Raw genomic sequence first — 13,202 nt, 5'->3', positions numbered from 1 at the left:
TCCTTTTCGGGGTGATTCTGTATTCCAACTAGACTAGCTTACTTGTTATTTCAGATATACATCATTCAATCTCTAACTTGTGCCTTCAGAGGCCATCTCCCATGTCAGAAGGTTCTCCCTCCTCACCCCTGTGCCTCCTGGAAGTACTGGCTTAGCTCTTCAGTGCCCCCTCTTATAAGAGGCTGAAACTACGATGAATTTCAGAGACATATCTCTCCATCTATTTATCTGTTTTTACACACACATACATACATACACATACACATGCACACATATAAATAAATAATCTGTATATGTAACTTCTCCTAAACTCAGCTTCCTCATCTGTAAAGTGGAGTGAGTAATAGACCTCACCTCAGGGAGCTGGTTGTGAGGATTCAATGAGATAATGATTTTTTTAAAGTCCTTTGTAATTCTTAATTAAGCACATAAATGGCTGCTATTGCTTATACTTACTAAGAGCACTTACTAAATATTTGTTGAATTGAAACAGAAAAAGTCAGTTTCCTTGTCTGGCTTTCCAGTATCCCTATCATCAGGCCAGATTGCTTCACAATCACAAGATGTAAATGGATCTGGTTGGCTCCCCCTCCTCCCACCTTCTATCCAGAATCCATTATACCACCCAAGAGGAGTTTCTGTTTCATCTTAGAGGCAATGGTGAATCACTGGAGGTTTTGAGTAAGGAAGTCACATCATCAGGTCTTTAGGAAAATCGTCTGAGCACTTGTAGGAAGAAGGGGAAGAGTAGCTAATGGAGATGAGCTAGGAGGTTGCACAGAGACATCGAACATGCAGCCACATTCTGGTCTCTCCAACGTTCCCAAGGACCTTAGAACCAGCTTAAATGTCATTAGGAGATATTTAACAAAATACATAAAAATACAATAGAACATTGATAATTTAATATGTGGTTTTCTAAACCAAGTAGATTATAGGGCAGCTAGGGGGAACCATAGTGCACAGAATGCTAGGCCTGGAGTCAGGAAGACTCATTTTCCTGAGTTCAAATCCACCCCGAGTTCAAATCCACACTTACTAGCTATATGAACCTGGGCAAGTCACTTAACCCTGTTTACCTCAGTTGCTAGAGAAGGAAATGGCAAATCGCTCCAGTATCTTTCTCAAGAGAATCCCAAATGGAGCCACAGAAAGTCTGATATGACTTAAATGACTGAACAACCACATGTGTCCCAGAAATCTGATTCAGTGGCTCCCATTTTTATTTCAGTTAGATATCACTGATCTAGATGACAGATGAGAAGGGTCTTCCAAGTCACACTGGTGAATCACAGTGAGCTGACAGTCTCCTTAAGTCCCCAGATCTTTTTCATTCATCCCATATCTGACATTGACATTTGACCATCCATCTCCTTTCTTTTAGTTATGAAGTGGATTTCTATAAACCCAAAAGAAAGACTTTATATGTATCTCTATTAGTTCAAATTTATTATATTTGATGACTTTATTGAACTAAATCCTACACCTGGGTTCAGAAAAGTCTATGGTATAAGTATAGGATGGGGGAGTAGGTGCTTATAAAGGAATTGATATGAGAAACTATCTAAAAGTTTTCATAGACATTAATGTCAATACAAGACAGAATGTGATGAGACAGACACTAAAGTTAATGGGCCATAGACTATGTTTTAGAGTCATTTCCACAAAAAGGAGGTGACAGTCTGTTTTTCCAGGCTGAACCTTGTCCAAGGTACTGTGTCCAGTTCAAGTGTCCTATTTTAGTAAGGATATTGACATACTGAAGCATTTCCAGAGGAGGAAGTGACTGGAAGCCATAGATAAAGGATCAGGGACAGATAGTTAACCAGAGCAAGGAGGTTTGCCATTTGGAAGAGGCTGACCTCTTTGGAATGGTCTCGAAGAACAACAAATAGAAGATATAACTACATATGTTTTGACTCAATCTCAAGAAAAAAAATCCCAACCAGTTATAGTGAATAAGGCACTGCACTGGAGATGAGAATGACTTGAGTTCAAATCTTGCCTCAGATGATTATTAACTTTGTTTACTTTGGGTAGATTATTTAATCTCACTCAGTGTCAGTTTCCTCAACTGTAAAATGAGGTTAATAACAGCACCTTTCTCACAGAGTGGTTATGAGTGTCAATAGAGATATTATGTAAATAGAGATATTATGTAAAACACTTTGCAAGTCTTAAAGTAATATACATATACATATATGTGTGCATATACACACATACATGTACATACATATATATGTAAATATAATAAATTATTATTATTGTTGTTTTTAAAGTAATTTTCAAAGTATTGCTGTCCCCAGTGGGAATAGGCTATCTCAGGAGGTAGATATCGATTATTAGATGTCTTCAGGTTCTCAGTAGATAACCACATTTGAATCAGGCATTCAACAAGCATTTACAAAATGTCTACCACTTATGAGACCCTGTGCTAAGTGCTAGGGAAAGAAGGAAGGCAAAAGGAAAAGAGGGAAGAAAGAAGGGAAGGAAGAAAGGAGAGATGGAGGAAGGAAAGGAAGAAAAGAAGCACTTAGCAAGCATCTCCTATATGCTGAGCACTATGCTAAATGTTTTATGAATATTGCCTCATCTGGTCATCGTTTTGCCTCATAGGGATATAAGGACAAAATGGAAGACAGGCTTTGTCCTCAGAGAGTATCTATTCTACCAGAGAGATATTAGAGGAGGAATCTGCACGATCTGTAAGTGCACACTTCTGACTCCTCTACCTCTGAAACGGCATGATTCTCTCATTGTGATCTTGGAGGAGTACAGTGGGGCAGAAAGAATATCGAAATCAAGGTCAAGAGTCTGGTTCTAGCCTTACCTGTTTCATGGAACCCAGGCCCAAGCCTGCATCAGAATCCTGCCTCTAAGATCCCCAGTGTGGCTGCCCAGGCTGTGCTTGGAGACCCCCAGTGAGGAGGAAACCGCTTGCCACCAAGGCAGCCCGTTCCATGTTCAAGAAATCACTGGGGTCTTTTTTTAAAAAAAATTATCCAAGGTCTTGGCATCAGCACAGGAAAAATGTAAATATTTGGGGGCAATGGTTCCAAAAGAGTCAAGGAAATACAACCTATTTATTCTGCTTTCAAAGTTATGAGACTGTGGATTCATTTTAGATAAACACTCCCCATTTTTCAGGCACTTAGATGTTCTCATTTTTTATCATTTCCTGTTTATATTATAACCAGTTTCTTGTATTCATCTGACATTATGTATTTGAAAAGGTGATGGAGCAAATATATTGCCATATCATTTCAATCATCTTTACTAAGGCAAAAATCCCCCCTTGTGGGGTTGGGGGAGGAACAGGATGAATTAGTTGGAAAATACTTGTAGGAGTGAAAACGATAAAAGAAAGACTTTTTATGAGCAAGGGCCTAATCTCTGAGTAAAAATATATTTAGTAAACACATAGTAATCAATAGCACACTCTCAAACTCCCTTGAATCTGGGTTCTTTTTGAGATCAGTATCCCCTCTAACAATGCCAACAGAAATCCAGCTACGGCTGTCCTTCTCGTGTAATTCTTGTCTCATGACGCAAAGAAAAAATATTCAGTATATTTCACACTACTGCTGACTATCTCATAACTATGCTCTTTGCCTTCTTTCATTTCTACTGCCTTCTTCAAATCACCATAAATTCCATACCAAGGCATCATCTGAACCAAACTTATTTCTAGATATGATCTTGGGAAATGCTGTACCCTTGATCTCCCATTCTGTGGCCACCTTTAGGTCATAGAATTGTAGATATCGAGTTAGAAGGACCGTAGAGGTTGTCAAGGTCCAATTTACAGATGAAGGAACTGAGGTCTAGAGAGATGAAATGACTTCCTCAGAATCACACTTGTAATAAATGGGAGAGCCAAGATCTGAACTCTAATCATTGGACACTGTCTAGTATTTTATTCCATGGTACTATGAATGATTATGAAAGTCCCTTGAAGAGTGAGGAATATGCCATGCAATCTTCTCTAGATTATTTCCAATTTTGTCCTGCCTATTACCTGTTCACAGTTATCTGCATGCTATCCTCATCAGACTAGGAGCTCCTTAAAAGCAGGGACTGTTTTTTGCCTTTCTTTGTATCCCCAGTACCTGGCACATAGCAGGTGTTTTGTAAATGCATTTTGATTTGACTTGACTTGACTCTGTAAGTAGCCTCCTACATTTACCTGCTAGAATACATGTAAGTGGGAGGCTGAGCACAAGTAACGTAATGGTTAATTTGTGACTTCCTAGACCAAGTATAATGAGAACGCTAACAATAATAATTTAACAAACATTTTTAGAACTATAAAAGGAACCACATAAGATTTGGAAAGCATCCTAAAAAAACTGCATGATACAAGTGAAATAAATACATGGACATTAGCCTAAGGCAAAAAATAGAAAGATGAGTAACTTTTCCTGAAAGGAGGAACCATATTGATACACCTTCTCAAAATGCATTATTAATGGGTCAAAACTTTGCACACATGCTTTTAGAACATGCAGAAATCATCTCATAGAACAATGGTAGAGTCTGGCAGGAGGACTGTGGCATTTGATTAAAAATAAAATGGCCTACACCTGAATGAAGCCTTTTAAATGGCTTAGATCCAAGAGTGGAATACAATGGCACTCCAGAAGATTTTATGGATCAAACACTAATAACCTGCCTCACATAAAGCCAATTCACATGTCTGTCAAGGCATCACTGCATAATATTGTTGGCTCTCTCCAAATACGAAGAATGAATGAGCAAAAACCTCCAAACTACTCAGAAGGAAAAGTTCCCAAAATGTAGAGACCTGCCAGAAGAAATCAAAACTTTGGGTAAAAAGTTAGAGGACTAATCATCCCCATTCTCCTAGATTCTACTGATGTTACTCTGATGCTGATTCCAGGGAACTGAAAATGAGCCTGGATTCCAATACTCTTATTCAATTACAGAAAATCATCATATATCCACCTTTACAATAGTTTGCTTCACCTTGACCATACAAGAACAATATTGGGAACACAGCTAGTCCCAGGACCATTTCTATCTGAATTCTCTCAAAAGAGGTGGTAATCACTACAACCATAATCATAATTACCGTAACTATAATTGCCTCAAAGTTCACAAAACATGTTTCTTATAATATCACATTTGATTGCTCCCAAATTCTCTGAGGTGGGTACTAGAAGTATTGTTATTATATTTACTGCACCAACGAAGAAACGGAGGTTAGAAATGTGAAGTGTTATTATACTGTTGAAGGCAGCGTTTGACCACAGGTCTTCATGATTCCAAGTCCAAAATTCTACCCATTAGGCAAGACTGCCTCTATTATTGTGTGGCACCCATCTAGGACAGGGAGGCCAGAGTCAGGACAATTCTTCCTAAAATGGGACATTTGATCCATTCAAGGATGTTGGGTGGGGGTGTCTAGAAATAATACACCACTGTTACATGCATTTGTCTTTTTTTGTCATACCATTCTTCCCTTGAGCATGTGTGATAATGCATACACTCACTGAGGGCATGAGTAATATTTTTCCTTTGAATGAATATCTCTGTTCCAAAGTGGGCTGTCAATTCACTTTGATTTAATTCAATTCAACAAGCATTGATTGAGCATCTATTCTTAGCAAGGTGCTGGACTGTCTATTAGGGAGACAGAGGAAAAATGACCCTGCCTCTTCTTTCCAGGAGTTCATAAGCTAGTAAATCAGTTTGCTGGCCTACATGCAACTCACAGGAGAACACGAACTTGGGGATCCTGTGACCTGTTTATGGAAACTCAGACATGGGTTAGACATGAGAAATATTCAGAAATTTCCCAGAGTCATCTTGGTATGTTTTGCACACACAACTTATTTTCCTTCAAAACTCAAATGTAACTCCAAACAGAGACAATCTAGCCCAATCTTCCACAGGAGGCCTTTCCTACCTCTCCAGCTGCTGAAACCAATTCACCAAATTTTCATTTATTTTGTGATTCTGTCTGCACATGGTATCTTCTGTGACAGAATGCTCACTTCTTGAGGCCAGGTTAGCACAATGCTCAGCAGTCAGTTGTTGTTCAGTGGATCAGTCATTTCCAACTCTTCATGACCTTGTAGATGACAGAACACCAATACTTGGCAAAGATACTGGAATGATTTGCCATTTCCTTCCCCAGTGGATTAAGGCAAATCCAGGTTAAGTGACTTATCCAAGGCCACACAGTTAGTAGTAGATGTCTAAGGCTAGATTTGAACTTGAGTTTTCCTGACTCTAGGTCCAGTGCTCTACCCACTGGGCCACCTAGCTGCTTCCTGGTAGCACAGGATATGCCCGGCACATAGTGGGCACTTTATCAATGCTTTTTAATTGATTGATGTGTTCTCTCCTCTTACTCCCCACTCCATACCAACTAAGCTCCTTAAAGGCAGGAACTGTCTCGGATTTGTGTGTGTATCATTGTTCTGACATGATCTGGCTCAGTTCTTTGCACATAGTAGGTACTTAATAAATTCCCGTTTAATTTAATTGAATGGTGTGATTTTTATTGTCATCAACAAAAAAGATCCTACTGGTTTGACCCTGGGATCGTCTCCTGGGATCAATTGCTGCCTATTGTTTGTTTCCTTCTCCTGGGGCCATCACCTACTGTTTAAATTCCTCATTTGGGTCAAATGACCATATCCTATTCACAATCTCTCCAAATGCCATCTCAACCCATCACCATCCTGTCCTTGTCCACCTAAGACACCAAAAAGAGGGCTCTGCTCAACTTCACAAGCTTTTTCTCTTGTTTTCTTTTGCAAGAACATCACAAAAGAGGACTGCGATAATTTATAATTCTCAATTAGCTTTTCTGTCAACTACAGGAAAAATGCATTAGCAAGGAAAATTCCGTGTAGATGTTAACATAGATTTCAGCCCCAATGCCTAATTGTTGTTTAATAAATGGAGCGTAATAAAATCCATTTTAAAAATCATTCATTTTAGAAGTGTTTTTTAAAGCCAGTCTCTGGCATTAATATTCATAGGAAGTAATCCTTTTGGCTCTTAGAAGCTTTTCCTTTTTTTGGCCAACTAATCTGTTATGTAAATATTATTGTAATATTTCCATTAAACTCCCTGCAAAGTTAATTTACCCAGTTATTTTAAAAACACCTTTAATGAAAAATATTGCCTTTGCTTTCATCATTGTTTTCCTTTACAATGCCACCAGCATTCTCTACACCAAACCATTTTCTTCATTTGTTAGCCTAATAACAAAATTGTAAAAATGACAGAATCTGTGAAATAAGAAAATATACGGTATTTGTGATTTCATCAGCGTCATGGACCTGCAAAATTGGGATTCCTTGTGGTATCTGTATATTCAAACCTCTCTAATACTTAGTATTAAGGCCCAGGGAAGAATCTAATTCATGTGACTTATCCAGGATCACTCTGGTAGTAAGTGTCAGAAGTCAGTTTTGAAATCCTGACTCCAAGTTGAAATCTGTTCTCTCTATCCACTTTCCCATGCTACCTGTAGGACCTTTCATAAGACAAGGAAATATTAAGTTAACATACACTGAAATCAAGACATGTATATTTGAACCTAAGAAGAATAGTAATAATCATCCCAACATGTTTAGACAATGTTTTATTATTTGTCAAGTGTTTTTCACATAATGTCGAGATAATTTTGAATTCTGACCATATGTTATAGTTTATAAGCCCAAACTATCCCATTTTCAAAGAAGTTGGTCCATCTACAATCCAACAGAAAGGACCTATCCAGTCAAAAAGACTTAGTTCTTGGCTTATAGAAAAATTAATCCTTTGAACTATTTTGTTGAGTTGAAAAAGAATAAGCTAAAAAAATCCACTAGGGATGATATATGAATTTCTGAATGAGGAAGCCCCCCCCTCCCCTACCAATATAATTTACATTCTTAGACATGGCCTGGAGCACCAAGACATAAGTGACTCGCCCAGGGTATGGACAGTATCTGTCAGAGGCAGGGTTTGAACCCTTGTCTATCTGAAACCAAGACCAGCTCTCTTCCCATCAAGTTTCCCACATTTTTTCCTTCTGATCAATCATGACAAGTTGTTATATGGGTAGCCATCAATCAGCCCAAGAAACATTGATTTATCACTAATTATGTGTCAAGCAGCATACTAAGAACTAGAAATCTAAAGTCAAAATATAAACTAATCTTTATCCTAGAGAAGCTACACTCTATTGTAGGTAAAAACAAGGCATGCTGGTATGTAGAACCCATAGACAAGATAACTTGTTGGTGGAAGAGACATCAGCAGTTGGGAAAGGGGACCAATAATGTCTTCATGTTAAAGGGTCTCCAACTAAATATTGAATAAGTCAAGTGTCTAAGAGGTATAGATGAGGAGGGAGAAGCTTCTAGGCACAGTAAGTGCAAAGCAGAGGAGATGGAGTATCTTGGATGGGAAGCTAGAAGATGTCCTGTTGGACTGGATAGGGAGATCTCAGATGAATACTACAAATACACCATTGGTTAACATGAGAACGGTCAACAGCTAGGATGAGAATGGAGGAAGAAGAGATGACTTGGGCACAGTCGCATTTAGGAAATTCTGTAGCTATTTCGATGATCTGAGAAAGCAGCTTGCGAATTTAAAAAAAAACTTTTTAATGTGAGCATTTTCCCAAAATGTCAGATGGTGGTAGAGCATAGAAAATCTCAGAAGGAGAAAAAGAAGATAATCCAAGGGGCAAAGGAAAGGAACATGGTGGGTGTTAACAGCCTTGAAGTCAGTGAAGCCTGAATCTCAGTCTTACATCTGATGGTTCCTCACTGCATGACCATGGGCAAGTCATTCATACTCTCTGAGTGCGAGATTCCTCATCTGTAAAACAGGGACAGTAATATCCCATAGAGTTGTTCTAAGTATTACACGGGATAATTATTCATGCTTCACCTGCCCAGAACACTTTGGACTTATTTTGCATATATTTTGTGTTTTCTTATTTATAAACATATTGTCCTCACACCTTCCATCCCCCACATAAGCCCCTTGAGGGCAAGAAATATTTCATTCTGACCCTTCCATCCCTTCTACCTAATGCATATTTGGTACATAGTAGGCACTTCATAAAGGCTTGTTGAATTGAATAATGCATGTGTCATTTCAGTATTATATGAGTGTCATATTTTATCATCATCATTGCCAATACAAGTGTTATTAGTCTGTAAAAATGTATAATATAAAATATTGTGTGCATGCATGATTAGAAAGGGTGTAGGGAAGTTTGGCTGGGCTGTTTTATTTCCTCTTTTTACTCTTTGTCATAAGAGATGACTGAGGGTGAAATCAAGCAAGGAAGATATAGGTAAATCAAAATAGCACATACACAAAATAAACCAATATTTTAAAGGAAAAAAGAAAAAGGGGGAAGTAGCAGAGCTAGAGGACAGAGGCTAGAGGAGGAGAACTCAAGCATTTGCATGACCTTCCAAGATACTGAAAAGATGTGAGGAAGGTCTGCTGCTTATTTGTGTGAATAACCTATGGAGAATTTAGGATAAAACATGGGACGAATTATGACAGGATGAGATGCCTTGGAAAGGACATCATCTATGAAGACCTATGTCATTTGACTGTCACAAAAGTTCTATGAGGCCATCAGGGTAAACCTTGAGGTTATGCTCATTTTAATGAAGAGTAAACTGAGGCTTGGAAGAGCTTCGCAATTTGTGCAGGTTCGCTGAATTCACAAATGTCAATGTTAAGATGTGAACCCTGGTCTGCTAAGCTCTTTGGGTTTCTACACTTAACTAATTCAGAGCAAGTATGTCTGTTGGTTCACAATTAATATCATCATGGTTTACTCAAGCAATTTTTTTGAAGTTGCAGAAATCCTAGCAGCTAATGTTTAGAGTTAATAGTTCATGATAGTCTGGTCTGTGCCACCTAATGGAGAAACACCCTGCATTAATATCATATCTCTATATAACTGTTGAGAAAAATGTAGTAAGCATTCAGATCAGAAGGTTTCAGTGGGGACATTGAGTTTGGATAATTTAAAAATTACAAAATTAGAAATCACTGTTGTCACATCCCTTAGGGAGTCAAGACAAGTCAAGCTCCAGGCAAAGCATGTGGGATACAAACAGTGGGACTAAAGAGAAAAATGACACTTGTGTGAATTCACCTTCAAGGTGGACTCTCTCAATAGCCAACTTTGCTTTGTTTCATACTAGGGCTAAGGATCTACCCAGAGTCACGTTGTTTAATAGATGTTTAATAGACCTCCAAGTAGGCCACCCTCTGATCCCTCCAGTTAGGGGTGATTTCTGACATTAATTTGGGTATATTTCTCTGTGTGTTGTACGGCAAAGGAAGCCAGAGGGCTTGAGTCTGAAACACGGCTCTACTTTTTGTCACCTTCAGCAAATCAGTTAAACTCTTTGGGCCTCACCTGGAAATGAGGTGATTGGACTAGTCGGAATTTAGGATCCCTTTGAACAATGACTCCATGATCTTGTCATCTCCCCATTAGAATATAAGCTTCCTGAGAGCAGGGACTGTGTAATTTTGTCTTTTCAGCCATCAGGTGCTTAACAAATGCACATTGAACTGTAGTCAAATCAACCAGAGGCAAACTCTTAACAGTTTGACTGCATCTTTATTTTTCTCCATTTTTTGTTTATTCAGAAAAAAAAGAATGTTAAAAATATTGAACTAAGATCGACATAGAAGTTGAAAATGTATACTGTTAAGATTGTCTTTAAGAGCGTTCAAAGGCTACCATCTGCAGAGTCTAAGGCAATCCTGTCTACGACTGAAAATAAAAGTTAAAATATGGAAAGGAAGCCCCAAGTATGTTAGCAAAGAAGATAAGATAATGCAAAGGGAAATAAGCCTCTCAGAGCTTGCTGAATGCCAAGGGGGAAGAGTATACCATGTCCAGCATTTTATCAAGGCCGCAGCCTAAACAAACGTCAAAGGGAATCACTGCTCTAACAAATAGAGGCAACAATGGGGAGCCAAAGGGCCATTTGTTCACATGCATTTAGTCAAGGTTAACAATGGATAAAAATATGTACTAAGAACAGATTTAATAGCCCTAAACTGTCATTCAGTTTGTAGGAGGTATTCAAGATCCAGCTAATAAAACACAAAAAAATGGAATTTTCCAAAGGTTGGGGGTGGGGCCAGGGGAGAATGAAGTGGGAAGACTAAAGAGATAAATGCCTTCTTTTCAGAATTGCTTTACACTTAACGGAACGCAAGATTGCTGAAAGTTCTCCCACTATATTCTGCTGCTTTGCCACTTATCAGAGTCACGGTAAAAGGAAACTGCCTAAACATTTCTGGGTCACTCTCCAACTCTGTTTGTCCATTAAGCCCATTGGAGCTTCCATCAAGAGTCCTGTAATCTTCATTTAGAGCCCATTTAATCAGATGCATAGGGAGGGGAGGCTGGCCTAGTCAGCTCTAGAGAGTTCATGTTCAATTAGGAATCTACCTGATGAAAAACAAAATCCATTAAGAAATGATTGGAGTAATGGCTTAGGGTGGAAGAGATACATTATGTCATGGGCTCAGCCCACAGTCAGGTTCTGATCAGACTGTGCAAGGAGTGGGGGAAATAGCTCAGTCAACTTTTCCCCTTTAATTACTGTTTTCTTTCCCTTCCGACCCCAAGTCCTCAACTTTAAGTTCAGTAGGAGGTGACTTAAGATAGATGGTGGTGAAAGATCCTGTTAAAAACAGCCTTGCTATCATCCCCCAAGGAAGGGATGGGGGGGGGGGTCAAAATGACCCATTCTTCACTCACTAGAACTGCTCTTGTGCTCAAACCACAAACAATTATATTTTCCAAATAAAAATTGTAAGTTGTGAATTTGGGAGGTGGCAAATGGATCCATAAGAGAGCCATTTGTCAATAAAGAACACCTATTTTTACAGTAGGCATGTATTGAGAATGGAAGCATCCTAATTAAAAGGGGAATCAAGAGTTAGATGAAACTGATGACATTCATGAGGAGGGACAAAGAACAGATTTGATCCTCAGAGATGACATATTGGTGACCTACTTTCTGTGCACTTCTATCCATTCATTTACTCCAATCACAACAATTTTTGTTTCTGAAAACTAATAGCACATGGCTGGGATTTCTGAGAAAAAAAACAACAATGTTGAATGGCCAGACTAGTGGGATCCCTCACCTCCGCTCACTTTTTTCAGAGCATGATCTTAGAGACACCCCGTCCCTTTCCAGATTCCTCCATATGTAGAACAGAGCAAGGCCATCTCAGCTTGTGCTATCATTATGACATGAATTTTGGTTTTAAGATAGGAATATTCATGTATTTGATCAGTCCCAGCCCTTCTACCAAGAACCAAGATCTGTCTGGAAGTTTCAGGGATGGCTGGTATCTTAAAAGATCCCCTGCTGAAATAGTACTGCAGAATTGTTTAAATGACTTTTAGGCACAAAAATTTAAAAGGGGGGAAAAAAGATGAACAAAGCATTTCTTTGGGTCTTAGAAAAGCAACATGGTATTGGGAAAGAGTTTTCGATTTGGAATCCAAGGACCGAGTTCAAATCCTACTTCTGCAGCATATTACTGTGTCATCCTCGGTAGTTAATTTTTATATCTCCATCTGCATATTGCTTTATATGATCTTAAATATTTTATCATTAGAATATGAGTGCCTTAAAGTCAGAGACCAAGCTCTGGACTTTCTTTATATCCCTAGTGCCTTGCATGGGGTAGAGCACCTACAAAGGGCTTTAAAAAATGTCCATGGATGAATTTGGATCTTCACAACAACTCCAAGAAGTAAGCGTTATTACTAGGATCACCATTCTACCTCTGTGGGCATCAGTATGCCCATCTTAATCATGAGAGGATTAGAACAGAAGACCACTCAGTTCTCTTCCAGCTCAGAATCTGTGAGTCTCAGACACTAAGGGCTTTTCTAGCCATCTCTGATTTCTCCATGTGCCTCAGTATTCTGGAAAATTTATGAAAAGGTCAAGGGATAAACAACTTTGAACTTTTCAACAAACATCTTCTACTAGTCAATTTATCATTACCATCACCATCATTGGTTGCATTTATGTAGCTCTTCAAGATTCACAAAGCACTTAACAAGTTTTATCTCACTTCTTCCTCACAGGAACCCTGGAAGGGAATTTTATAGCTGAGGAAACTGAAAGAGAAAAAAAGCTAAGTGACTTGCCAAA

The 13,202-nt window shown here is 38.7% G+C and overlaps 1 protein-coding gene across 6 annotated transcripts in view; it reads right to left on the bottom strand.

The window, feature by feature from the left end:
- ERC2 (ELKS/RAB6-interacting/CAST family member 2) overlaps positions 1–13,202 on the bottom strand; it is a 1,010,504-nt gene that overhangs the window by 292,351 nt on the left and 704,951 nt on the right. The window lies entirely within an intron of this gene.

Source organism: Notamacropus eugenii, chromosome 3 (assembly GCF_028372415.1).
Source record: "Notamacropus eugenii isolate mMacEug1 chromosome 3, mMacEug1.pri_v2, whole genome shotgun sequence".
Lineage (NCBI taxonomy): Eukaryota > Metazoa > Chordata > Mammalia > Diprotodontia > Macropodidae > Notamacropus > Notamacropus eugenii.
Note: the sequence above shows the minus strand (reverse complement) of the source record. Positions and strands in the feature narration are given on the sequence as shown.